Genomic DNA, 10,035 nt, shown 5'->3' on the forward strand with positions numbered 1-10,035 from the left:
TAATTCACTGTTGTGCCATGTGATGGAATACTAACAAAGGTTGCAAAAAGTATATCTTCTATCTTGAAACACCCCCACCTTTTGACGTATTTCTAAATTTCATTCTCATTTAATGAATCAATCCATTTAATCTTCAAAAACCTTATGTGGTAGGTTTTCTTGTTATTCCTTTTACATAGAGGGGAATTCCAATTCCAATCTAGCTTCTCATTATGCTGTTTCTACTTTAACACTCTAAGTTTTAGTCTTTTTATATTATTGAAAAGGCAGATATTCAGATTACCTGTGTGTTCTGATCAAAAGCAAACATTATGTAGGGCTTAATAAAATGGATAGAAATGTAGTTAGAGTCATGTCTACAGAAGTGTTACCTTTTGCTTGTGAAGAATTTATAATTTTTGAGATACCTTTGCTAAAACATTCTAGTACCAGTTCTTGAAATGAAGATATCATGTTCCTTCTTCATCCTTCATTAGCCCAGTTTATAGATGAGGAAGAAGAGTGAAGAGAAACAGACTTTTGTAGAGGATAAGGAAAATTATTCTAGAGGAGACCACTCTGGCCTGTGCACTAATAAAGTATTTTACAGGGTCAGCCTTGTTTTACCGCCTTAGCGTCATCACAGCATCTAGAAGGATGCCCTTGTGGCAGGTACTCAGTGAGTGGGCGAAGGAACGAATACCAGTCTGTACCTGTCACAGCATCTTGCCACCACCAAACAAAGCATCTGACAGGAGATGTGTTTAAGAAAAATCCGCAGGTAAATCATGGCACTGCTAGCCATTCAGCGTTATATTTGATACCATTTCTTTTGTGGTCCCTCATCGTGTCCACCATATTCAAATACATATGCATACGTACATAGACATGTATGTATATGCATATGCACAGGGAGATGTCAGTACCGGTGTTCATAATTATGACCCAGCATTATCAAAAGGTTAAAATTATTATAATATTTGAGAAGTAAATAAGTGCATATTCATTTAGAAAAACTAATTATCCCATACCTCCAAAAGAAGGTAAAAATGGTATTTAAGTATTTGATAGGTTAAGCTTATTATTTTAAAAACTCACTAACACAGAACATCTTATTCCCAGTCAGTGCCAAATAACAGATGTTCTTGTATATTAAAAACAGTACCGTTCTGTAAGAACAAGTCAGATCAACAAGTATTTATTAAACATGTTTAGTATAGCCAACATTTAGTACTTTGGGAGATATAAAAGAAATAGAAGACCCAGTACTCACTGTAACTACAAAGAATGTCAGAAGTAAATCCCTTTCCTCCTCCCCCCCCCAATAGTCTTTTTAAATATTAGATAAAATTTATGGTGAAGGAAAATTGGCTTCTAGAAACCAAGGAATTCTTAGTTTAAGACTAAAATAATAGAAACATGTAATGTGCTATTCATTTCGTCTATAAAACATGGGATATTAGTAGCTGTCATGTTCTAGCTGTCATCATTTTTAAAAAGAATGGGAGAGGGGTAGCATATAAAAAATAAGATTTTTTTTTTAGGAATATAATCAAATCATTGGATAAGGGAATACTAAATTACCTAAGATATTCACCAAGCCAGTTGTACTGTTTTTTGAAAAATTGTACAAGAGGAAAAAGAATGTTTATCAAATGTCTTCTGTGTACCCCATGCTAGCGAAGTTCTTTCCATATTACCATTGTTCATGTACATTTGATAGTCTTCAAAACCCATAGCTAAAATGGAATGCTCTGACACCACCCCCACCCCAACGGGGATCACAAAATATGTGATTTATTTTAAAAATAGTCCTTGCAGGAAACAGAGAGAAGGGGACTGAGAACCAAGCGTTTCTTGGGAGGTTAATCCCTATTCAGGAGCAAATAAACTGTGCCTAAATAATTCCAGGTACAAAGTGAAATCAGGAGAGTTTATATTCTTTATTATAATGTTATGGTTAAATAATTGCAGAAATAAAATTCTCTGCTTATCTTCTAAAATTCCGTGTAATTTTTGTAACATTTTGAATCAAGATCAATTATTGCACAGTTATAACAAGAGCTTTAAGAATGGGATAAATAAAGTTTGTGTTGGGTTTGGTAGTAGTTTACCTCCAATGAATGGAATGTAAGGATTCTGTGTCTTTATAAGTACTATCCAAAACTTATACTAAAATCTGTTGATCACATTTGCAGACCTTTTTTAATTCAATGCAGTGAAATAGTATGTTAATGCAAGATTATAATAGAGTAAAAGTTTTAAAGTGATGCAAGATTTTTCTAAACTTTTATATGATCGTGTACTAGTCACACTATGTAATATTCAACTCTTTGTTCTCTCTCATGTCCCCTTGTAGATGAAATACAAAACCAGTATTTCATAAAGTGTATTACCGTATCAGTGATTGCAGTAATTTAAGCTTGTTTTATGTGGCCCTCGTGTGGTTGCAGTAAGTGAATTGTATAAATGAGAATCAGATCCATAAACATTTTTCAGGTTTATTTTGAAAGCTCGTTTATGTCACTAATAAGGACTACTTTCCCTCATTTACAACATAAGAGTCAAATTTTAGGTTATAAAATATATCAAAATTTTTCTTGGAAATAATGAAATGCTAATATTTCCTGGATAATATTACTGGTGTTTATGTTAGTTAAAGGGGGAAGGTCCTTTTACTCTGAATTCCTTGAAGATGAAATCATTATATATGATCTGTTTGAAAACTACCATATGGTATTTCTTTGCAGTTGAGAGTTTAATTTTGAGGTTTATTTTTAAATATGACAAAATTTCTCACAACTCCTATCCTTCAAAAATCTATCTGTCTGTGTAAGTTGTTAATTATCCTCTGGGGCAGCCTCAGCTAGTTTCTCACCTCTGTGATGATAAACTTGTAGTCTCTGCTGAATTTGTTTATAATTTCAAGGAAACAAAATGAAGCAATGACATGTGAGCTTGTAAGATTTTTTTTTTAAAGATTTTATTTATTTATTTGAGAGAGAGAGAATGAGAGAGAGCACATGAGAAGGGGGAGGGTCAGAGGGAGAAGCAGACTCCCTGCCGAGCAGGGAGCCCGATGCGGGACTCGATCCAGGGACTCCAGGATCATGACCTGAGCCGAAGGCAGTCGCTCAACCAACTGAGCCACCCAGGCACCCTGAGCTTGTAAGATTTTTTTAACTCTTCTAAGGCTTTGTGAAGATTTACAATAGTAGATTATTTTATGTATGGTATAGTTGGTTTATTAGTGTTATGTTTGAAACAGGCCTCCTTTGTCTCCCCTCTAAAACACCCACAGCCTTTGATTATTGACTATTTTTGACTCATTATTTTTTGTTATTGAAGGATCAAATAATAAGCAAATGCAATTATCTCTCATTTTCCTCCTTATAATTCTTACACTCAAGTCAATAAAATTTCTGGTAATCCATTTCTTTTATCATTAATAGTAGTACATTAATACCACTTGCTTAGTAGTCTCTAGCATTTAAAAAGACAAAGCAAAATTAGGCTAATGTTATTTCTCAATATATGTGAAATACTGACACATACTGAAAGTACCCTATACAAAATTCTTATTTTATACTATCATGCCATTTTGTAAAAGGCTTTTGCCCAGCTGACAAAGTTTATTTATTCACCACACTAACCTATCATACCCACTGTCAAGATTTGCCCATCTAATCCCTAGATTTGTGCCTTCAATAATGTGGTTTCCCACCTCTGAACTCCTTTTGCACCTAAAACCAGACATTTTAGCCCTAAATTACTTTGTAATTTGTTTCACTTCTTCCTAATTCTACATTCACTTACTAAGGAAATATACTGTTTTCCCTTTTTTTTTTTTAAATTATCCAGAACGTAACGAGTAACTTAGCGATCGATTATTTGGAAATGGGAAGGGAAGATCTTCATTTTATTATCACAAAACTCAATGAAGAAAGTGTTTGTTGTCTAAGAATATTGGAACACCCTTTCTTGCACCCAGTAACATTGTAAAGTACCTCCCGTTCCTTTTTTTTCTTGCTTTCATATTTAATTAATCAGTAGTGATTCATGTGATCCAGTCAAGTCTCTTAGAAAGATTACAGTTAGTATTTTTTGCTTTACTGGTTAGAGAAGGCCAAATGGATACAGATGTGTCATTTAATGTCATCCATTCCTTCTTTTGTCTGTGTTGTCAGAAACATTTGGTAGCAGAAATTTCCTTCTACAGTGAACTCCTTAACAGACAATGAGATGCCAATAAAAAATGGAGAACAAATAAAAAGAGCAGAGTATTACCCAGGAAATTTCCTTTCAAATCCTTAGAGGGAACATCTCCCTCTATTAATTGTCAATTTAAAGGACCCTTGAGAATATCTAGGATATCTCCAGTATGCCAACACCCAATTTATGGGACCTTTTTATTGATTGAATAGGACAATTACATTTAAATACCATATGGTAGGGATACTTAATGTTCTGAAGAGCACTCAGCCTGAAATGAGGCAATAATTTTAACAACTACCAAAAGTAAAGTGTAATTCATAATCTTAGATCTGGACAGCTCTCCATCCGTACATTTTACAGCTAAAATCTAAGAGTTCAACTTAGGACCACAGAATTGGGAGGGCTGGAGGTGTTTGTTATAATTATAGTCTAATTGGGTCAAAACTGTCATTTATTTTATTTTACTTGAAGTACTATCTGTACTTTAGTGCTCTTTGATTTAATCTATAGTATTGACTTAATATGTCAGTAAATTAATTTTACCTTAAATCTTTTTCTTTGAAATTTCCCTTACAAACATTTAAATAGGTATATGGTGTATTTCATATAGCTCCTGATTTTTGGTCAAGATAATTTAATTTGGGGGCGCCTGGGTGGCTCAGTCATTAAGCGTCTGCCTTCGGCTCAGGTCATGATCCCAGGGTCCTGGGATCAAGCCCTGCATCAGGCTCCCCACTCCACGGGAAGCCTGTTTCTCCCTTTCCCACTCCCCCTGCTTGTGTTCCCTCTCTCTCTGTGTCTCTCTCTGTCAAATAAATAAAATCTTTAAAAAAAAACATAATTTAATTTGACGTTATACTTTTATAGTCTATTATCTTTCCATGTGCTTGATTATGTCTATTAAGAAGGCTATGAATCGGGCGCCTGGATGGCTCAGATGGTTAAGCTTCTGCCTTCGGCTCAGGTCATGAACCCAGGATCTTGGGATCGAGCCCCACATTGGGCTCTCTGCTCAGCGGGGAGCCTGCTTCTCCTTCTGCCTCTCTCTCTCTCTCTATCTCTATCTCTTATGAATAAATAAATAAAATCTTTAAAAAAAAAAAAGAAGCCTATGAATCCTTACAGCTTTTCTTTTTTTGTGACATACCACTTCCCTGAAAAGTATGCTTCTGTGGTTGTAATTTAAGTAGTTTCATTCATTATAAACAAATTAATTAGCAATAAATTTGAAAATATTAATATGAATTTTCAAATTTATTATTTTTTTTTTCCTGTTACAGTAGAAACTCTCTTATCTGACATGGTCTAAACCTATAGTTCGTTAAAAAATCAAAAAGTCAGTAAACTCAACCAACAAAACTAAAAGACAACCTACCAAATGGGAGAAGATATTTGCAAATGACACATCTGATAAAGGGATCGTATCCAAAATATATAAAGAACTTATACAGCTCAGCAGCAAAAAAAACAATCCAGTTAAAAATGGGCAGTAGACATGAAGAGACATTTCTCCAAAGAAGACATTCAGGTGGCCAACGGACACATGAAAAGATACTCAGCATTACTCAGCATCAAGGAAATGTAAATTAGAACCACAATGAACTAACACCTTACACCTGTCAGAATAGCTAAAATCAAAAACTCAAGAAACAAAAAGTGTTGGCAAGGATGTGGGGGAAAAGGAACCCTCATGCACTGTGGGTAGGAATGCAAACTGCTACAGCCACTGTGGAAGACAGTATGGAGGTTCCTCAAAAAATTAGAAATAAAACTGTCCTACAATCCAGGAATCACACTACTGGGTATTTACCCAAAGAATATAAAAGCACTAATTTGAAAAGATATATGCACCCCTATGTTTATTGCAGCATTTTTTACAATAGCCAAACTATGGAAGCAGGCCAAGTGTCCGTCAATAAATGAATGGATAAAGAAGATGTGTGTGTGCATGTGTATATGTATAATATATATATTGTACATGGAGCTAGAGAATATAGTACTAAGCAAAATAAGTCAGAGAAAGACGAATACCATATGATTTTACTCATATATGGAATTTAAGAAGCAAAACAAATAGGGCGCCTGGGTGGCTCAGTTGGTTAAGCAACTGCCTTCGGCTCAGGTCATGATCCTGGATTCCCGGGATTGAGTCCCACATCGGGCTCCCTGCTCAGCAAGGAGTCTGCTTCTCCCTCTCCCGCTCCCCCCCTCTTGTGCTCTCTCTCTCTCTCACTCTCTCTCTCAAATAAATAAAATCTTTAAAAAAAAAAGCAAAACAAATAAACGAAGTGGGTAAAAAGTGAGAGAGAGACAAATCAAGAATCAGATCCTTAACTACAGAGAACGAACTGATAGTTACCAGAGGGGAGGTGGGTGGGGGATGGATGAAATAGGTAAAGGAGATTAAGAGTATACTTATCTTGATGAGCACTGAGTAATATATGAACTATTGAATCACTATTGTATACCTGAAACTAATATAACACTGTATATTAACTACATTGGAATTAAAATTTAATTAATTTAATCTAAAAATGTGAGTTAACTCAGGAAATCATTTTAAGAGACTGTCTACCCACCTTATTTTAATATACAACATATGGATGAAAATTTACCAATGTGCGAATTGCCGATTTTTTAATTTTAGACCAAGACCTTTATTTTTCTGTAATTTATGAGTCTGTTGACGAGCACTGGACCTTTTTTGCATGAACCACACCCGTAATAGTGTCTATAGTGAAAACATTTGCTAAGTATTCTTAATTCAAATATATCTAGACTTTTTACTTTGATCGCTTAATCTTTTGTAACTGACACACCTTCCTAATTTAAGAGCAATTTTAAGTTAGAAATTTACCTTTAGTTAGTTGCCATCAACTTAGTTTCATTGAAATAGCTCTTTCACATTCATATTCTATCAGCTTACATAATACTTATTGTGTAATTATACTAATAAGTAGGCATGGGTTTTACACCCCTTACAGTGGTTTACTAAGCAAAAAAAAAAACATATTCCCTCTTGGTAAGTCTACAACAAATGTACATGTGAGCTTATTAGAAAACAGCCTTCTTATTCCTGTCAATTCTACAGAGGGAAAAAGGAAGAATCTGTCAGAAGGAAGTCAGTTAAGAGCTTTGACTACACATTGTATTCACAACATTTTAAAATTTGTGCAAATTAATCCATACATAGATACATGAAAATAACATAATATGCAAGAAAAAGGGGAGGATTTGAAAAATCTGCCTTACAAGTAAGACCAACTGAAAAGTTGCACATTTTGCCAGTCAAATAATTGTTTTTGTCGTAAATTTGTCAGAGAAAGTGTAGGTTTTTTTCTGTTGGTAATTAAAAGAAATATGAGAGGAAAAAAAGAAAAATAAGGTACGACCAGTCTGGAAAACTATTTGACAATACCTGCTAGAGTTTAACGTATTTGTAAGCTATAATCCATCAATTCCATGCTCAGGTATATACTCTGCAGGGGTGGGTGTGTGTGTGTTTGTGTGTGTGTAGGGGGAGTGGGTGTGTGTCTGTATTCACTAAAAAACATACAAGAAGATTTATAGTAGCATTATTAACAATGACTATAACTGGAAACAGCCTAAGTGTCAACAGTATAAGTAAATACATTACAGTGTACTTAATTAATGGAATACTATCTATATAGCAATGTGAGTGAACAAAGTACAACAACATGCAACAATGTTAGTAAATCTCACAAAATCTAATGATAAGTGAAAGGTGCCAGACCAAGAAAATACATACTATGTGATTCCATTTTATGATGTTCAAATCAGGCAAAAGTACACTATGGTGTTAGAAGTCAGGATAGTAGGTGCTTTTTGTGAGAAAGCAAAGAAGTATGATCAAAAGGAAGCCCAGGATGACTTTTGGAGTTCTGGAAATACTGTTTCTTAATTTGGGTGCTATTCTCTCTGAGCTGTATGCTTAAAATTTGTGTGTTTTTATGATGTATGGTGAACTGCAAAAAATTTATCCAAAAAATAAAAGAATGTGATTTTATCTGATGGAAGTAATATTAACTAGATGAGCCATGAAGTAACGACAGAAAAATGAGTTGAGCTCTACAAAGGGATTTGAGAAGAACTTAATTATGGAATCTATCAAAAAGGGAAATAAGACTTAACAACTTAAAGTGTACCATCTGTAGCTTATTTAGTTATGATAACTCATTTCAGCCCAATTTGTTGTATTTTGCGTACTTAGTACTTAGATTATGCAGCCACTGAGAATTATTTAATAAGCATATAAATATAAACCATAAATCACTTTATCCTAGTCCTGTAAAGTAATCTGGATCACCCTCCTCATTTTTAAGTCAGTTTTGTTTTGTTTTTTAAGCATCAAGTTCTGTCAGGATAAAATACTGTTTAAAAATTGACTAAAATTTGGTTCATTGGACCAAATTAAAATACACTTCATTAACTGACCTGTTTTTGTAGAATATCCTTATTCATAATTTCTACCTCTTTGTTTTTCTTCATTTGAAAGAAAAAAAATCATGAAAATATTCTGATACATATTTATTCAATTTATATAATAGCAAACAAAAATCAAATACATATTAGAATAAGTTCAAAAGAATGGAGCCTTTAAACCATTCTCTCATGAGACTCACTGAATTTGCAAGACATTCCTACTATTTCAATAGTGGTAAAATATATGCTATCCCAACACTTTATAATGCAAGAGGAATAGAGAAGAAAGAAATAATCAGGTGCCATAATTAATAATCTTATTCACTGAATTGTGTTTCACACAATTCACAATTGTGTGAAACACAATTGCACAATTGTGATTCCCCTCTTCAATGAAATTTTAATTGTTTCCCTTGTATAGTAAATATAGATGAAAAGTTGATTTGGCAAGAGAAAAGAGTATGCTTCTAAATTATTTAATCAAGTAGATAATCATTTTGAAAAACACTTGTGTTAGTTTATATGTAACTGATATTTCATGATTGGAGACCCTATAATTTCTACATGGGAGAAAAAATATTTGCAATAATGTGCTTTGGCACAGAATAGCAGCATTGTTCAATACATGTGTCTACTGTTTTTGAAGTAAATCTTTCCCTATACTTTAAACGTACATTCCTTAAGTTTGTTGAAATTGTTTTATAGTCCCTACTGAGATATGAACTATAAACCTTAGAAGAAAAGGTCTAAGCATTCTAATGAGCTGTCTTAATTCTTAATTTAAATTTTTAAAGACCAGAATTCTGTAGGTGCTTTGCCAACCACTCACCACTTCTGCCTCCTGCCATGCTAACTCTGCCATACTCTGGACCAGTGAGATATAACTGGCTGAGTGTGAAGGATGAACTGGACAGCTAGCAATCTGGGTGGGGGAGTAGCACTGCTCACAGTAGAGTGCCATTATTGAGATTTCTAAGTCTTGATCTCTACTAGGAGGTTGGGAAAGAAATTGAGATAGAAAGCCATGTCAGTGAGTAGCTTGGTCCTTGTTACTATGGATTTGTAGTATTAAGGAAAGGAAGAATAGGAGGAGCCAGGTATCTGTTCCTTCAACCAACATTTAATCTGGTTTAATCTGGTAGCTTTCAATCAAGGCCACCTTTGATAAGGAGAATTGGGGAAGTGAGCCAGATCAGAGAAGAATAGGATAAGAAGTAGCCCCTGGCATGGAAAGCCAAAAGCAGAAGGAATAAACAAGTATGGAAATTATCTCCCTAAATTCAGATCACATCACCTCATATCTTTATGTGTTATTTTGAAAAATGGGAGTATGGTGTGTGTGTGTGTGTGTGTGTGTGTTAAGCACCCCTGGAAAATGGGAGTATGGTGTGTGTGTGT

At 34.3% G+C, this 10,035-nt stretch overlaps 1 protein-coding gene across 6 annotated transcripts in view; it reads left to right on the forward strand.

Moving 5' to 3' along the window:
• Window positions 1–10,035, forward strand: part of NUP37 (nucleoporin 37) — a 41,743-nt gene that overhangs the window by 21,324 nt on the left and 10,384 nt on the right. The window lies entirely within an intron of this gene.

Source organism: Neomonachus schauinslandi, chromosome 5 (assembly GCF_002201575.2).
Source record: "Neomonachus schauinslandi chromosome 5, ASM220157v2, whole genome shotgun sequence".
Taxonomy (NCBI): Eukaryota; Metazoa; Chordata; class Mammalia; order Carnivora; family Phocidae; genus Neomonachus; species Neomonachus schauinslandi.